Below are 16,744 nucleotides of genomic sequence, written 5' to 3' on the forward strand. Positions count from 1 at the left end.
CTGAGATTTTCCTGCCAATGTTCTCCTCTAGGGCTTTAATGATTTCATGGCTCATATTTAAGTCTTTTATCCACCTTGAATTAATTTTGGTGTATGGTGTAAGTTGGTGCTCAAGTTTAATTTTTTTCCATGTAGCTGTGCAGCTCTGCAAACTCCATTTGTTTAAGACGCTATTTTTACTCCATTTTATGTTGCTGCCCCCTTTGTCGAATATTAATTGACTGTAGAGAGTTGGGTTTGTTTCTGGGCTCTCTGTTCTATTTCATTGGTCTATGTGCCTGTTTTTGTGCCAGTACCACGCTGTTTTGATTACAGTGGCCTTGTAATACCCTTTGATATCAAGTACTATGGTCCCTCCTACTTTGTTCTTCTTTCTCAAAATTGCAGCTGCTATTTGGGGTCTTTTATGGTTCCATATAAATTTTTGAAGTGTTTGTTCTATGTCTGTGAAATATGCCATTGGTACTTTAATAGGTATTGCATTGAATCTGTAAATTGCTTTGGGTAGTATGGACAATTTGATGATGTTAATTCTTCCAATCCATGAACACGGTATATGTTTCCATTTGTTTGTGTCTTCTTTGATTTCTTTCTTCTGTGTTGTGTAGTTTTCTGCATACAGGTCTTTAACCTCCTTGGTTAGGTTTATTCCCAGATATTTTATTTTATTTTGTGCTATATCGAATGGGATTTTTTCTTGATTTCTGCTCTAACCCCGTATTTCTTTCTAAGCGATTACTAGTTCAGTCCTCTCCTTTATGAAAACATGCTTTTATTTCCTCTTGTGTTTGTTTATCTCAAATATTGTATTATTCTTTCTGATTCTTGCTCATAGTTTCTATTTTCTTTTCATTATATTATAGTTCTCAGTTCCTTGCAGCCATTACTGAATTCCTTGAGCATCTTCATAGCTATTGTTTTAAAGTCTATGTCTGACATTTTCCTTGCCTTCATTTGATTTAGGTCTTTTACTGGTAATTCTTTTATTACTTTCAATTTCTAGTTCTTTCTTTCTCTCCCCATATTAGGTGACTTTTTTGTTTGATTCTGCATTTCAGGATGTTCTTCTATGCCTGCTGTCTTTGTGGGGTTTACTTCTATAGTAGAAATTCTGTGTGACTCAGTCGTTCAATGTCTTTGATCTCCTTGTCTGGATGTTCTAGTTTTGCTCTTTTTTTGTGGGTCCTCTTACTGTGCTTGTTATTTACTTTTTGGTGGCTTCTTTGTTGTTGGGTTGTCCCCTCCGGTGGGCTTATTGATAGTCGCAAGCCCCACTGCAAATAGCCAACAGGGACCCAGCATAAAGGAAAATAGGACTCCAGAAATTGGAGTGGACACTGAATAACCATATGGTGGGGAGACGGCTGCAGGTCAATAAGGTCCAAGGGAACAGCGCAGAGGCCACAGGCCGAGGCTGCCGCCTCTGCAAGGGCGGAGATTACTGCTATGGTAAGGGTGTTCTTTTTGCCCCTCATGCAAGGGCCTGGGTTGATCCGCTTTGGACTCTGGGAGCCAGGGCTGGCAGCATGGTCCTAGGGAGAGAGCCAGGGCATCAGCTCTCTCCATATCTGGCTAGGTGCAGTTTGAAAAATGCCAGGGGAGATCTCTTTGCTTAAAGTGTCAGAGAAAGGGAGGGGCACTAGGAAGCAAACAAGGGGGCTTTGATCACACATGGAATTTGTGGTCACTGGCTTGGGAGAATTGAGTGTCGCCTTTGTGTTTCCCCATAGCACTGGGAAAGGTTCATGTTCAAGCCTGCAGGACCAGGGAAGCCTGGCCGGGTGTGCACGCCTGCACCCCAGCACAGGACTGTGAATCCTGGGGAAACTCTGCTCTCAGTGGGGCACTGGGGAGAGGCGCTGGTCCAGATCTTCAGAGAGTACTTGTGAGACCTGCTGAGTTCACCAATAAGGGAGAAAGTCCACACCAATCACCCCTCAGACTGCTGCAGCTACTGTGAGCAGAAAAAAATGGTTCGACCAGCTGAAAACCAACCAGAGTGTTTTTTTATTGTTGTTTGTTTTGTTTTGCTTTGTTTCTTAAATAATCTTTTATTTTTTAACTTTATTATTGTTTTATCTTTCAATACTTTTACCCTCTCTCTTCTTCTTTCTTGTTTTCTTCCTTCTTCCTTTCTTTCCAAACCCACCGCTTATTCCTCCCTTCTGCTGCCATTTTTTTCTTTCTTTTCACCCCCATTTCCCCCCAAGTGGGACAAAAGACTTGGAATGGCAAAAAGACCAGAGTTGGAATCAAAGAGGGGGCATCCCAACACCAAGACAGAGAGAAAAATTCACTTTGCAGTAGCAGAGAAACTACAAGTTACTGCATATTTGTGTTTTCTCATTATTTTTCATCATTCTTCCATCTTTTATTTTAATAGTATCTTTGTATTTCTCCTCTTTCTGTATAGTCTTATTTACCTTGGCTGGATATATTGTATCACTTGACAGGTTTCCTTTGTCCCCTCAATCATAGTGTATTGCTAATTTACTGTCCTTTACTTCCCCTTGCCCAATTAGCACACTATTGAAGGTTTAATGCTCCCTAATATTGGTACATATATTCTGTCATATGACTGTTGCTCTAATATTATTGTAAATAATAGTTGTTACACACTATCGTAAATACTACACAATACCCCCCTCCCCAGATCTTAGCCCACTTCATTGTTGCCTGAACTATAATACTGTAGTGGTTAACTCTATTCTCTCTCACACTATGTACATTTACCACCCTTTATTCTCACCTTACCTCAAAATCTGACCTCCCTCAACCTCACTCCTTTCTAGATACAAATCACAACCACCCCCAACAAGAGCTTTATCTTCTTTCCATCCTTTCTAAAAAGTGGCTAGTTGGGTTGAAGATTACGGTTATAGCTGGAGATAGCCAGGGGATCTCATATCTCTTCTTTACCAGCTGCTGCTCTAAATATCATAGAATACTCTCCTGCTGTCATAAATCAGTTTGCCTTTTCCTCCAACTGATCACACACACAAAAAGAATAGGTGAACAGCAGGATACCCACTGGAAGAGGAAACCAAACAACAAAGGTACCACCGAGAGATAAGAACAGAAGGAGGTAAAGGAGAAAGTAGGAACCACACAAAGCTCAACCCAAGACCTATCTGGAAATACAACTAAACAGTGGAGAAACTACCAAGGGCAAACAATTGAACAAGAGCAAAAGATAATCATCAAAATCCTGTACACGCAGAAGAACTAGCTTAGACACAACCTGCCCTCATCAGCACAACAAATTAAAACAGGTAGTAGACAGAGGGACCACCAGTCCACCAGATGGTGGGAAGGACCCACAAAAGAAAGACCCAGAAACAACCAAAACACAAAGATAAACTTAGAGCCAACATAAAGGACAACCCAAGACCAGACAGCTGGGGAGATCAAGGAAATTACACCACAGAATCTCACAGGTATTATACCACAGAAGTTCACACCATAAACCCAGGAAGCCAGAACAAATCTACTTAAGAAGCTGAACCTAACAAGAAGAGTCTCACAAATAGTGGGAAGACAAAGAAACAATCCTCAAAGGAAAGAAAAGGAGAAAGCCTCAGGAAGAATGCTAGATAAAATTGAGGAATATTTTTATCAGCTATCAGATATTGAATTCAAGGCGCTGGTTATCAGGAAGTTCAAAGAGCTCACAATGAGCTACCAAAACTACAGGGGAATTACAATGAGCTCACTGCAAACTATATCAACATGTTAAAGTAAATAGAAACTATCAACAAAGGCCAAGAGGAAATGAATAATACAATTTCTGAACTGAAGAACATAGTAGAAGGTGTCAAAAGCAGGATCGATGAAGCAGAAGACTGGATCAGCGAGTTGGAGGACAAAGTAAAAAAAAAAAAGCCACCCAGAGAGAGCAAGACAAGGAAAAGAGGCTCAGAAAGAATGAAGAGGGATTAAAAGAAATGCAAGACAATAAGAAACATAATAATATCTGAATAATAGGGATACCAGAGGGAGAAGAAGAAGAACAAGGGATAGAAAATCTATTTGAAAAAAAAATGACGAAAAACTTCCCTAATTTTATGAGAGAAAAAGTCACATGAATACAGAAAACACAGAGAGTCCCAATCAGGAGAAACCCAAAGATGCCCACTTCAAGACACATCATCATTAAAATGGCAAAATTTCAAAACAAAGAGAGAATCTTAAAGGCAGCAAGGGAGAAAAAGGAAGTAACATACAAAGGAGCCCCAATAAAGTTGGCTACTGACTTCACAATAGAAACTCTCTAACAAGAGAATGGCAAGAAATATACAAAGTAATGAGTACCACGGGCCTGATACCAAGGCTTCTTTACCCAGCAAGGCTCACAATCAAGATAGAAGGCCAAAAGATGAGCTTCAAAGAAAAAAGAACAAAATATCAACAAAGATATTGTTGAATTGAACAATATCCAAAATGAAGTGGACTTAACCTATATATATATATATATATATATATATATATAGAGAGAGAGAGAGAGAGAGAGAGAGAGAGAGAGTCCTCCATTCCAAAGAAGCTAAATACACATTCTTTTTAAATGCACATTGAACATTTTCAAAGATAGATCACATGAAAGGACACAAAACAAGGCTCAACAAATTCAAGAAAATTGAAATCACACTAAGCATTTTGTCTGACCACAGGGATTGAAATTAGAAACCAACCCCAAAGGAAAATACCCAAAATTATGGAGACTGAATGGTATACTATTAAACAACGAATGGGTCAAGATAGCAATTAGGGAAGAAATCAAAAATTTTCTGGAAAGAAATGGAAATGAACTCACAACAACCCCAAACTTATGGGACACAGTGAAGGCAGTCCTCAGAGGGAAGTTCATAGCAATATAGGCTTACCTAAAGAAAATAGAAACATTTCAAACAAACAATCTAACCCTGCCTATACAAGAACTTGATGAAAAACAACAAAGACAGCCCAGAGCAAGTAGAAGGAAGAAAATAATCAAGATCAGAGAGGAATCAAATGACATAGAGACTAAAAGCACAATTTTAAGGATCAATGAATTCAGGAGCTCTTTTTTGAAAAGATAAGCAAAATAGACAAGCATTTAAGCAAGCTTATCAAAAAAAGGGAGAGAGAGAACCCAAATTAACACAAACAGAAATGAAAAAGGAGAGATTACAACTGATACCACAGAAATAAAAGGAATTGTAAGAAATTGTTATGCAGAACTGTATGCCAAGAAATTTGAAAACCTAGATGACATGGAAAAAGTTCTAGAAAAATATAATCTTCCAAAACTCAATGAAAAAGAAGCAGAAAACCTGAACAGGCCAATAACAGCAGATGAAATTGAAGAAGTAATAAAAAAACTCCCATCACACAAAAACCCTGGAGCAGATGGTTTCACAGGAGAATTCTACAAAGCTTTTAAGGAAGAGCTAACCCCTACTTTTCACAGACTATTCCAAAAACTCCAAAAGGAAGAAAAACTGCCCAACTCTTTTTATGAAGCCAGCATCATCCTAATTCCAAAGCCAGATAGCGACAAAACAAAGAAAGAAAACTTCAGGCCAATGTCGCTGATGAACATAGACACTAAAATTGTCAACAAAATATTGGCAAACCACATCCAACAACACATTAAAAACCTCATTCACCATGACCAAGTGGGATTCATCCAGGCATGCAAGGATGGTTCAATATTTGCAATGCAGTAAATGTAATACATCAAATAAACAAAAGCAAAGACAAAAACCACATGATCATATCAATGGATGTGCAAAAAGCTCTTGATAATGTACAACACCCATTTATGATAAAAACACTCAGCAAAGTGGAAATAGAGGGAGCATTCCTCAATATAATAAACACCATATATGAGAGACCTAAAACCAACCTCATACTCAATGGGCAAAAACTAAAATATTTTGCACTAAGATCAGGAAAAAGACAAAGTTGTCCACTTTCACTACTTCTATTCAATATAGTATTAGAATTTCTAGCCACAGCAATCAGACAAGAAAAGAAAATAAAAGGCATCCAAATCGAAAAGGAGGAAACAAAATGGGCATTGTTTGCAGATGACATGATAGTGTACACAGAAAATTCTATAGACTCTGCCCCCAAACTGCTGGATGTAATAAATGAATTTGGCAAAACAGCAAGATAGAAAGTCAACGTCCGGAAATCAAAGGCATTTTTGTATATCAACAATTAAACAGCAGCAGCAGAAATAAAAAAAAATCCCACTTGATGTAGTAAAAAAAAATACCTAGTAATAAACCTAACCAAGGAGGTTAAAGACCTGTATGGAGAAAACTACACAACACTGAAGAAATAAATCAAGGAAGCCACAAACAAATGGAAACATATACCGTGTTCATGGATTGGAAGAATTAATATCATCAAAATGTCCATACTACCCAAATAAATTTACAGATTCAATGCAACAATGTGTAAAGTACCAATGTCATGCTTCACAGACATAGAACAAACACTTTAAAAAATTATATGGAATCATAAATGACCCTGAATAGTCACTGCAATTTTGAGAAAGAAGAGCAAAGTAAGAGGTATCAGAATACCTGATACCAAACTGTATTACAAGGCCACTGTAATCAAAACATCCTGGTACTGGCATAAAAACAGGCACATAGACCAACAGAACAGAACAGAGAGCGCAAACATAAATCCAAGTCTCCATGGTCAATTAATATTTGACAAAGGGGACAGCAACATAAAATGGACTAATAATAGCCTCTCCAACAAATGGTGTTGGGAGAACTGAACAGCTACGTGCAAAAAAATGAAACTCGAGCACGAGCTTACACCATACAGAAAAATAAATTCTAGGTGGATAAAATACTTAAATATACACTGTGACACCATTAAAGTCCTAGAAGAGAACATTGGCAGGGAAATATCAGATATTTCATGCAGCAACTTTTTTATTGATATGTCCCTTAGAGCAAGGGACATAAAATAAAGAATAAACAAATGGGATCTCATCAAAATTAAAAGTATTTGCATGGCTAAAGGAAACAATATCAGCCCTGGCTGGCGTAGCTCAGTGGATTGAGCACAGGCCTTCAAACCAGAGGATCTCGGTTTGATTCCCAGTCAGGGCACATGCCTGGGTTGCAGGCCAGTTCCCTGCAGGCCAACTCCCAGCAGGGGACGCATGAAAGGCAAACATACATTGATGTTTCTCTCCCTCTCTCCTTCCCCTCTAAATTTAAATAAATAAATAAAACCTTAAAAAAAAGAAAACAATATCAAGATAAAAAGAGAACCAAGTGCACGGGAAAACATATTTGCCAATGATATCTCAGACAAGGGTTTAGTTTCCAAAATATACAAAGAACGTACATAACTCCACTCTAAGAAGACAAAGAACCCAATTAAATAGGGGCAAATGACTTGAACAGACATTTCTTCAAAGAGGACATACAGGAGATCCAGAGACACATGAAAAAATGCTCAATATCACTAGCTATCAGAGAGATGCAAATGAAAACCACAATGGGATACCACTTTACACCAGTCAAAATGGCCATCATAAACAATGCAACAAACAACAAGTGTTAAGGAGGTTGGGGAAAAGGGGGGAGACCCTATTCCGTTGTTGGTGGGATTGCAGACTGGACAACCACTATGAAAAACAGTATGGAATTTTCTAAGAAAACTAAAAATGGATCTGCCTATTGATCCAGCAATTCCCTTGCTAGGATTATATCCTAAGAACCCTCAAACACCAATCCAAAAGAACCTATGCACCCCAATGTTCATAGCAGCACAATTTACAAGAGCCAAGATTTGGAAGCAACCTAGGTGCCCGTCAGTAAATGAATGGATCAAAATGTTATGCTACGTATACACAATGGAATTCTATGCAGCAGATAGAAAGAAGGAGCTCCTACCCTTTGCAACAGCGTGTATGGAAAAGGAAAACATTATGCTGAGTGAAATAAGTCAGGTGTTGAAAGACAAGTACCATATGATCTTACGTTTAACAGGAAGCTAAACAACAGAGCAAACAAACAAGCAAAATATTACCAAAGACATTGAAATGCAGAACAGGCAGACAGCAACCAGAAGGGAGAGGTGAGGTAATTTCAGGGGAAAAAAGAGGAAGGATTTAAAGGAACTAGTATAAAGGACTCATGGACAACAACTAAGGGGGCTGGAAATGGGAGGGAGGTGGGGAGCACTGGGGGTGTGTGCTGGCATCGGGGTAAAAGACAGAAAACAGTACTGGAACAATAATTAAATTTTAAAAGATCATCAAGTTAAACAAAAAAAATAGAATAGTATATATGACGTTTGAAGTAACATTGAACAGGTACTGGAGTGACTCGAGTCAAATTGCAGGGTAACTACAACAAAGTTGATAGCAGTTATAGCTGAATGAAATTTCATAAAAGTGGAATGGGAATAAGAATATTGTACAAAAACAAAAAGTGAATATGAGATGTCTACCATGCAGAAAAATGATTTTGAGAGGATGTTAGAAGCAACATAATAGGAGTAAAGTGTAAAGTCCAGATTACAAGAGGGAGAAGAAAAAAAAGATAAAACAATGAAATAAAATTTCTCAGTCAACTCAGAGGCAGGGGGTAAGCAAAATGGAGTAAGGCAGAAGGACATTGTTCTGTGGGATTCAAAGTAGAAACCATTAATGAACAAAAGAGAATTACATTAGAGAAGTACAGCAATAACCATGGTATTTTACCCAAGTAGGCACTGTTTATTAAAGGTGGAAAAGAAATGACTCATAATAGGGGAAGACTGTGAGCTGACTTGAGAAAGAAGAGTGCTTATGTGATGTTAGTTAAAAGAGAAGTAGTGAGAGTAAGGGGAAGAAACACGACAGAATGTGAGAGAAAATAAAGTTTACCCCAACAATACTAAAGCTCAAGGAGATGGCAAAATGGATTAAGATCAGGGAACTGTGCTGTGTGTGATTTGGAATAACAATAATATGCTAAAACATGTAATTTGAATAAAAGAATAAAATAAAAGACCAAGAGTAGTGAGTTATTTGGAATCTGATTGAATTGAAAGAAGAAAATTTAAAGTTCAGTATGTCAGGGAGAATAATAAAAAATCAAAAAGTTAAAGGAAAAACAACAAGAATAAATAAACACAAAGATGAAACAGAAATTTTTAGAAGAAGAACATAGACTTCTGTCCAAGATGAAGCCATCAGTAGAAAGACTTTGCCTCCTCGAACAACAAAAAGAAGGACAACAACAAATTTAAAAACAAAAACTAACCAGAACCACCAGAAAAACAAACTGTATAGAAGTCCAACAACCAAGGAGTTAAAAGAGGAAACATACATCTAAACCATTAAGAATGACAGAGATGGGCAACTGAGGTGGAAAGGACTCGCTGCAAGGCAGCACCTGGAGGACCAGGCTAGGCCATGGCTGGCAGATTGGATGGTCTCACATTTGCATGCAGATAAACTGTGAGGAAGAACTGGAGAGTTGGACAAATCATGAAACCCAGGGTTCCAGTGTGGGGAAATAAAGTCTCAAAACTTCTGACTGAAAAAAAAAAACTCTGTAGGATGGAGGCACTGGGAGAAACTCCCAGCATCACAGAAGAGTTCATTGGAGAGACTCACAGGGTCCTAGAATACACACAAAACCTCCTACCCTGGAATTAGTACCAGTAGGACCCAATTTGCTTGTGGGTACTGAAGAAAGTGACTAAAAGCTGGCCAAGAGCTGAGCAAGAGGCCTTGTTCCATCTCAGACCTTTCCTCCACATACATCACCAGAATGCAGTGATTGGGCTGCCCCTCCCTGGTGAACAGCTGAGGCTCTGCCACTTACTAAGTAAAAGATGTGCTGAGGCAAAAGCAAAAACAAAAACAAAAACATGCCTAATTGAAAGAACAGAACAAAGCTCCAGAAAAGATACAACTGATCAATGAAAAGATAGCCAGAATATCAGATGTGTAGTTCAAAACACTGGTAATTAGGATAGTCACATAAATCATTGAGTATGATAATAAAATAGAGCAAAATGTGAAGGCTACAAAAATAAAGGAAAATATGCAGGGAATCAACAGTGAAGGGAAGGAAACCAGGACTCAAATCAATGATTTGCAGCAAAAAATAAGAAACAAACATTTAACCAGAACAGAATGAAGAAACAAGAATTAAAAAACATGAGGAGAGGATTAGGTACCTCTGGGACAACTTTAAGCCCTCCAACCTCCAAATCATAGGGGTGCCAGAAGAAGAAAAGGAAGAGCAAGAATTTGAAAACTTACTTGAAGATATAACGAAGGAGAACTTCCTTAATGTGGCAAAGGAAAGTATAGGAAGCCCAACGGATCCTAAAGAAGTTGGACCCAAGAAAGCACACACCAAGGCACATCATAATTACATTACTCAAGATTAAAGACAAGGGAGAATCTTAAAAGCAGCAAGAGGAAAGGAGACAATTACCTACAAAGGAGTTCCCATAACACAGCTGACTTCTCAAAAGAAATCTTGCAGGCAAAAATGGGCTGGAAAGAAGTATTTGTAGTTATGAAAGGCAAGGACCTACATCCAAGATTACCCTATCCAGCAAAGCGATCATTTAGAATGGAAGGACAGATAAAATGCTTTTCAGATAAAGTAAAATTAAAGTTCATCATCACCAAGCCCTTATTATATGAAATGTAAAAGGGCTTATCTAAGAAAAAGAAGAACAAAACTACAAACAGTAAAATACAACAAACTCAAAACTATCAAAAACTGAACCTAAGAAAACAAAAACAAAAATGAACTAAGCAAACACCTAGAACAGGAAGAGATTCACAGAAATAGAGATGACACGTAGGGTTATGAGCAGGGAAGTGAAGGGTGGAGAATGGGACAAAATGTACAGGGAGTAAGAAACATAAATAGTATGTACAAAATAGACAGGAGGAGGTTAAGAATGAATAGTATGGGAAATGGAGAAGTAAAAAATCATATGTTTGACCCCTTGACATGAATTATAGTGGGGGAATGATGGTATAGGGGATTACAGGACAGAGGGTAGAAAAAATTTGGACAACTGTAATAGCATAATTAATAAAATATACTAAAAATTTAAAAACAGACAAATGCTGGAGAGAAAAATACAAAATAAAAGAACTTGTACTCTTTTAAGGCACATTTATTCAGTATCATAATCAGACTATTATATTTAGCACTCAACAGCATGGGTTCAAAAAAATAAAATAAAAACCACATTAAAAACCCTTTGTTGGAATGCTTTATACTTTCCACAGGACAGAAGGTAAAATAACCTGTTACACAATTAGTCACAAATACAGTCCTCAAGTTTTTTGCCCATTCACATGAGCATTATCAAAACATGGCTTCTTTGTTGCAGCTAGGCCCTGCCACCACTATGCTTGGCTGAGTTCACAAATCTGTTGTAACCTGTAGCTTCTCTGTGACTTCCCTGGATCTCCTCTCCTGCTAAGCTTTGTTTCCCGGCAGTAATTAAAACTTTCTGCCACTGCCATAGCTAACTGCTGCTGCTGGAACCTCCACAGACACCTTGGCCTCATGGTTTGGCAAAGTATTGGCCTCCACCACCATAGGGGCAAGAGCTTCTGCCTCCAAAGTTTCCTTCTTTTATGGGTCCATAATTTGAATATTGATTGTTGTAATTGCCAAAATCACTGTAGCTTCCACCACCTCCAAAATTGCTTACATCATTACCAAACCTATTATAGCCATCCCCACTGACACCATATCCACCACCACCATGGCTACCACCAAAGCCACTTTGACTGCTGAACTTTCCTACATGACCAAGTTGTCATTCCTACCAAAACCACCTCTATGACCACCTCTGAAGATTCCAGAACAAGTTCAGCCTCTAAGGCTGGATGACGCATTAGCCATTTCTTGCTTAAATAGGGCTTTCCTTGCTTCACAGTTATGGCCATTTACGAGTAGGGTATTTCTGAATGACAATCTTGTCTACAGAGTCATGGTCATCAAAGTTTACAAAAGCAAAGCCTTTCTTTTCTTCTTTTTTATTTTAATTGTTGTTCAAGTACAGTTTTCTGCCTTTTACACTCATCCCAGACCCTCCAGCTGCCCCTCACCTCCCTCCCATTCCCACCCCCTTTGTTTTTGTCCATATGTCCTTTATACTTGTTCCTGCAAACCCTTCCCCCTTCCCCCTAAAATTCCCTCCCCTCTCCCCTCTGGTCACTGTCAGCCTGTTCTCAATTTCATTTTCTTTAGTTATATTTTGCTTGTTTGTTTGCTTTGTTGAAGTGAAGCTTTTCTTTTTGCCACTACCTTGGTCAGTCATGATTTCAATCACTTCAATTTTCCCATACTGTTCAAAATAATCCTTTAGGTGATTTCTTTCAGTGTCTTCTTTAATACTACTACCAATAAAAATCTTTTTCACAGTTAACTGGGCACCTGGTGTTTGACAATCTTCTCTTGAAACAGTCCTCTCGTTCTAAAACTCTTCCATCCATCTTGTGTGGCCTTGCATTCGTGACTGCAAACACCTTCTCCACAGTAGCATATGTGACAAACCCAAAGCCTCTGGAGTGCTTGGTGTTCAGATTTCTCAACAATACACATTCTGTAAGCATTCCCCATTGCTCAAAATGTCTCCTTACACTCTCATCTGTTGTTTTAAAGCTCAAACCTCTGTATAAAGCTTCTGTAGCTGTTGTGGCTCTTTGGAAGACTCTAACTTAGACATGATGACTGCAAGAGAGGGGACTTCAATGATGCTTACTCAGTGACATTCGCTGGCAGAAAGAGAACATGTCTTTTTTGGTGGTGAGCAATGTGATATTTGTCTCAGCTGTTGGTGTTTGCCTTATGACTTCTTTCTGGATCTGTCTGTGGTTTCCTCTCAACTCCAGGTCTTACTGTCTTACTCTTAAGAAAACAAAGCAAAAAACCACCTGCTGATGTTTAACCTTGCCCAGCTGTTTTTGAAGATCTTCCTGGTTACTGCAGTCAGTAAGGGGCTGGGCTCCCTTAGCAAGTATGGGGGCTTAGACTGTGCTACAACAATCACGGGTGCCCAGTTTCCAGCCCACACCCCCAGAGCTCTGTGTGGGCCATATTTCTTTGTCTTCTCAATTTGGCTGCCTCCCTGTGTTTGTTTCTGTGTATTAGGTAGAGCTGCTTTGACTTCCTGTTTAGTACACTGTTAAGTTGTATTGGGCAGAGCCTTAATTATTCACCATGGTGGGGCAACCTGCTTGCCGCTTTGTGGCTCTATATGCAGGCAAGGTTTAGAGAGGGGACATAGCCACTGCCTGGCTTCTGGAGGTTTGCCTGGCACTCATTTCCCATATGTGACTGCCACCCTTCTCTCTGTTGCCCTATAGTGATTACCAGAGTTGGTGAGTTTGTATAAGTTCTAAGTCTTTGTGGCCCCTTTATATGAAATCTTCTGAGAAACTGGCAGCTTCTTCCTCCACCACAACCACAACAGGTTTTTATAGCCAGAATTTATGAGGCTTTATTTTCCTGGTGCTGTTACACTGGGCTGTGCAGTCTAGCCTGGGGCAGAGACTGCTTGCTCCCAAGGTATCCTTCCCAATTTTTATCCACAGTATGTTAATGTGGGGCTGCCTATTTTCACCACTATCACTGCAGCCTCTCCCTGCCATACTGCACCCTCTTTGCCTCAACTCCACCACTCCACCCCTCCTACTCATCTGGATATGGCTTCTGTAAACCCTAAGTTGTTGGACTTCCATACAGTTCAACTTTCTGGCAGCTCTGAATGATTTTTTTTTAGGTTAGTTGTAATTTTTCTTGTGATTGCACAAGAAAGGGAAGTGTGTCTACCTACACCTCCATCCTGACCAGATCCTGTGTTTTTTAAATAGACAAACCACTAGCTGTCTTTTTTGATGGAGCAGTTCTAGCAGAAATGAAACCCAGGTAGCAATGAACTAACTTTGAGATATTTGTTTCTAAATGTCATTTTCCAAGGAAAGGAACTAGGGTTCCTGGATGAAGTGGTTTGATTTCAGGGCTGCAGGTGGAAAACTGCAGTTGGGAATGTAAAAAAAAAAATTTTTGCTTCAGTGGTTGGGTGAAACTACAGATGGGAAACTTTACTGGTATCTTCAGAAAGGTTGTAAAAGATCTAGAAAAGACTGATAAACTGTGAGCCTGAAGAAAACTAAAGAGAAATGATGGCCAAATGCAATGTGGTATCCTGAACAGGATCCTAACTTGAAGAGCTGGAAAAAGCTTGGCAACCAGGCAACAGCTCAGCAGTGGTGAAAGCCCCTTACTCTCCTTAAGGAGCTTCCCACAAACAAGGACTGCTATAGGCATCTCAATGGTTCCTTCTCTAAGTTATTTTTTCATGCAATTATAAGTGGGATTATTTTCTTAATTTTTCTTTCTGATAGTTTGTTATTGTTGAGAAATGCAACTGATTTCTCAATACAAAATTTTGAATCTTGCTACTGAACTAAATTTATTTATAATTCTAATATGTTTTTGGTAAAATATTTAGTGTTCTATACCATGGTATCTAAGGTATCATATTATCTGCAGATAATTATCCTCATTTTATATATGAGAAAAACTGAAGCTCAAGAAATTAAGTACTTTATTTTCTAGTACCTTGTAAGTTCAAAATTCACATACAGCAAGGCATGGAATCAGGCCTGGAACACAGAACTGTCTGAAGCTAAAAAAAATTTAATAATAAGATTCAATAATCATTCATATATAAACAGGAATCTAGATACAGTACTGTTCCATAGTTTGCTGCAGAAGCAGCAGTTTCCATGGTTAAATGGTTATATGTCAAAAGCAATTTTTAGGGGCCTATTCTATATTTCTGGTGGAAGAAAATTGAAATTTGGCATCCAGCAACTTATAAATAAACACCATACTAATTTAACATATACACATCAAAGCCAAAGATTTTTGCAAGCTAAAGGGAGAGATATACTTAAAGTAGGAAATGAGTAATTAACTATATTAGTTTTATGATCTTTAGGTAAGCCTGGACACCTAGGTTGCTTCCATATCTTGGCTTCTCAATTATTAAAATTCACATGTTTTAGCACCACCATTTATTTTTTTCAATTTCCATATCCAAAATAGAAACTCAGTCCCCATCTCTACTCTCTAGTCTTATCCACAGCCCCAAGAAAGTAACTGCTAATTTACTTTTTTCTCTATAGATTTCCCTATTTTGATTAAAGACATGAATTTATACAATATGTAGTCTCTTGTGTCTGGCTTCTTTCACTTAATATAATGTTTCTGAGGCTCGACCATATTTTACATGCATCAGTAATCTATGAATATATGTTTTATAGTTTGAATATTTTGACTAGGGTAAAACATGGTATCAAGAATCTTCTGGAATACTTTTCAGTTTTCTTTAGGTACTGCCTACACTAATCCGAGTTTGATAAACAAGAACAACAGATAGAGATAATGAAGAAAGAACATGGTTGACACCCACCATCAGATTTTCTGAGGTTCTAAGGCAAGTCACCCATTATGTTAGCTCATTTTGCATCTTTTCTACCATTTTCCTGACCATGTAAAGAAAAATATTAGGTCAGGTTAAACATGCCCTTAACTTCTGAATGTTGGCCATTCTTATTGTGTACTGTAGCTTTGCTACCTTACATAGAGTTCTAGTAACAAAAGTTTCCTAGCCTTATAACTTTCTGTTAGCTCTCTAATCTATGTCTATGTCCTCCCCTTAATTCAACCTCTGAATACCCTCTATTAGTCTGTTCTTATTGACTTTAATTTTTATTAATGTACCTACCTGTTAAGAAACAAAATAATTGAAACAGGCACACATCATTAGGTTTGTCAAGCTAATCTCTCCACATCTTAGAATACATGCTGGACCTGCCACCTCAAACCTTACCTAATATCTAGGCACACAGATCATTCTTCTCTCTCATTGATTCTTTGCCAATATGACCATTTTAATATATGGTCAGTCTTGTCTATTTAGACTATTTGCATGTTTGTCAATTTTGCCAGGGAGGAAGATTTTTATATGAGAAGAACACTGGTACTCAAGTTGGATAGACATGAAACTAAATTTTAGGTCTATTAGTTACCATCTGGGTGAATTTTGGGCAAACTTTGCAATATTTTGAGCTACAGGTTCCTCATTTATAAAGCAGATATGAATTATACCAGCTTTCTAGCTGTTGTCTAGATTAAATAAGATGTTTTCAAAGTATATGTACAAAGCACATAGTCAATGTTTCATAAATGGATGTTTGGAAGTTTATTAGCTTGCAAGATTTATCTCTGATCTTGGCTCCTCTTTTCATTTACATGGTATTGTAAATGCTTTTTTCAAGGATGCTCTGAGCCAGGAGCTATCAAATTCAATTGCTTTCTAATTCTTTCATGAGCATAATTATAAATTCTAATGGTGGGTTAAAATAATGACAATAAATTTAGAAATAAAGAATTTTAACTTATTTTGTGATTTTTTTAGAAATCCAGTTTTTCATTGGAAAGAAAGCCTCTGATTAGCCTCTTATAACTTGATAAGTACATGTAACTACATCTGGTTTCATGGGCATATGAGTATAGTCACATTTGGTCCTGCACTCTGAGATTGTTCTAATGCTCTGCTGTTACCAAACTTGAAATTCCTAATAATTTTATCTTTGAATTTGATTTGTATTCTATAAACAAACCTTATGAGACAATTTAGTACTACACATGAGATAAAGGAGATACTTGAAATGTGTGTCCAC

The 16,744-nt window shown here is 38.0% G+C and overlaps 1 pseudogene; it reads right to left on the minus strand.

Annotated features, from left to right (window-relative positions):
• Positions 1-11,367: 11,367 nt before the first annotated feature.
• LOC118982373 (heterogeneous nuclear ribonucleoprotein A1-like) lies at positions 11,368-12,717 on the minus strand (annotated as a pseudogene).
• Positions 12,718-16,744: the final 4,027 nt, after the last annotated feature.

The sequence above is a fragment of the Sturnira hondurensis genome, unplaced genomic scaffold (genome assembly GCF_014824575.4).
Source record: "Sturnira hondurensis isolate 20B ecotype Veracruz unplaced genomic scaffold, ASM1482457v3 Scaffold0025370, whole genome shotgun sequence".
In the NCBI taxonomy this organism is placed as follows: Eukaryota; Metazoa; Chordata; class Mammalia; order Chiroptera; family Phyllostomidae; genus Sturnira; species Sturnira hondurensis.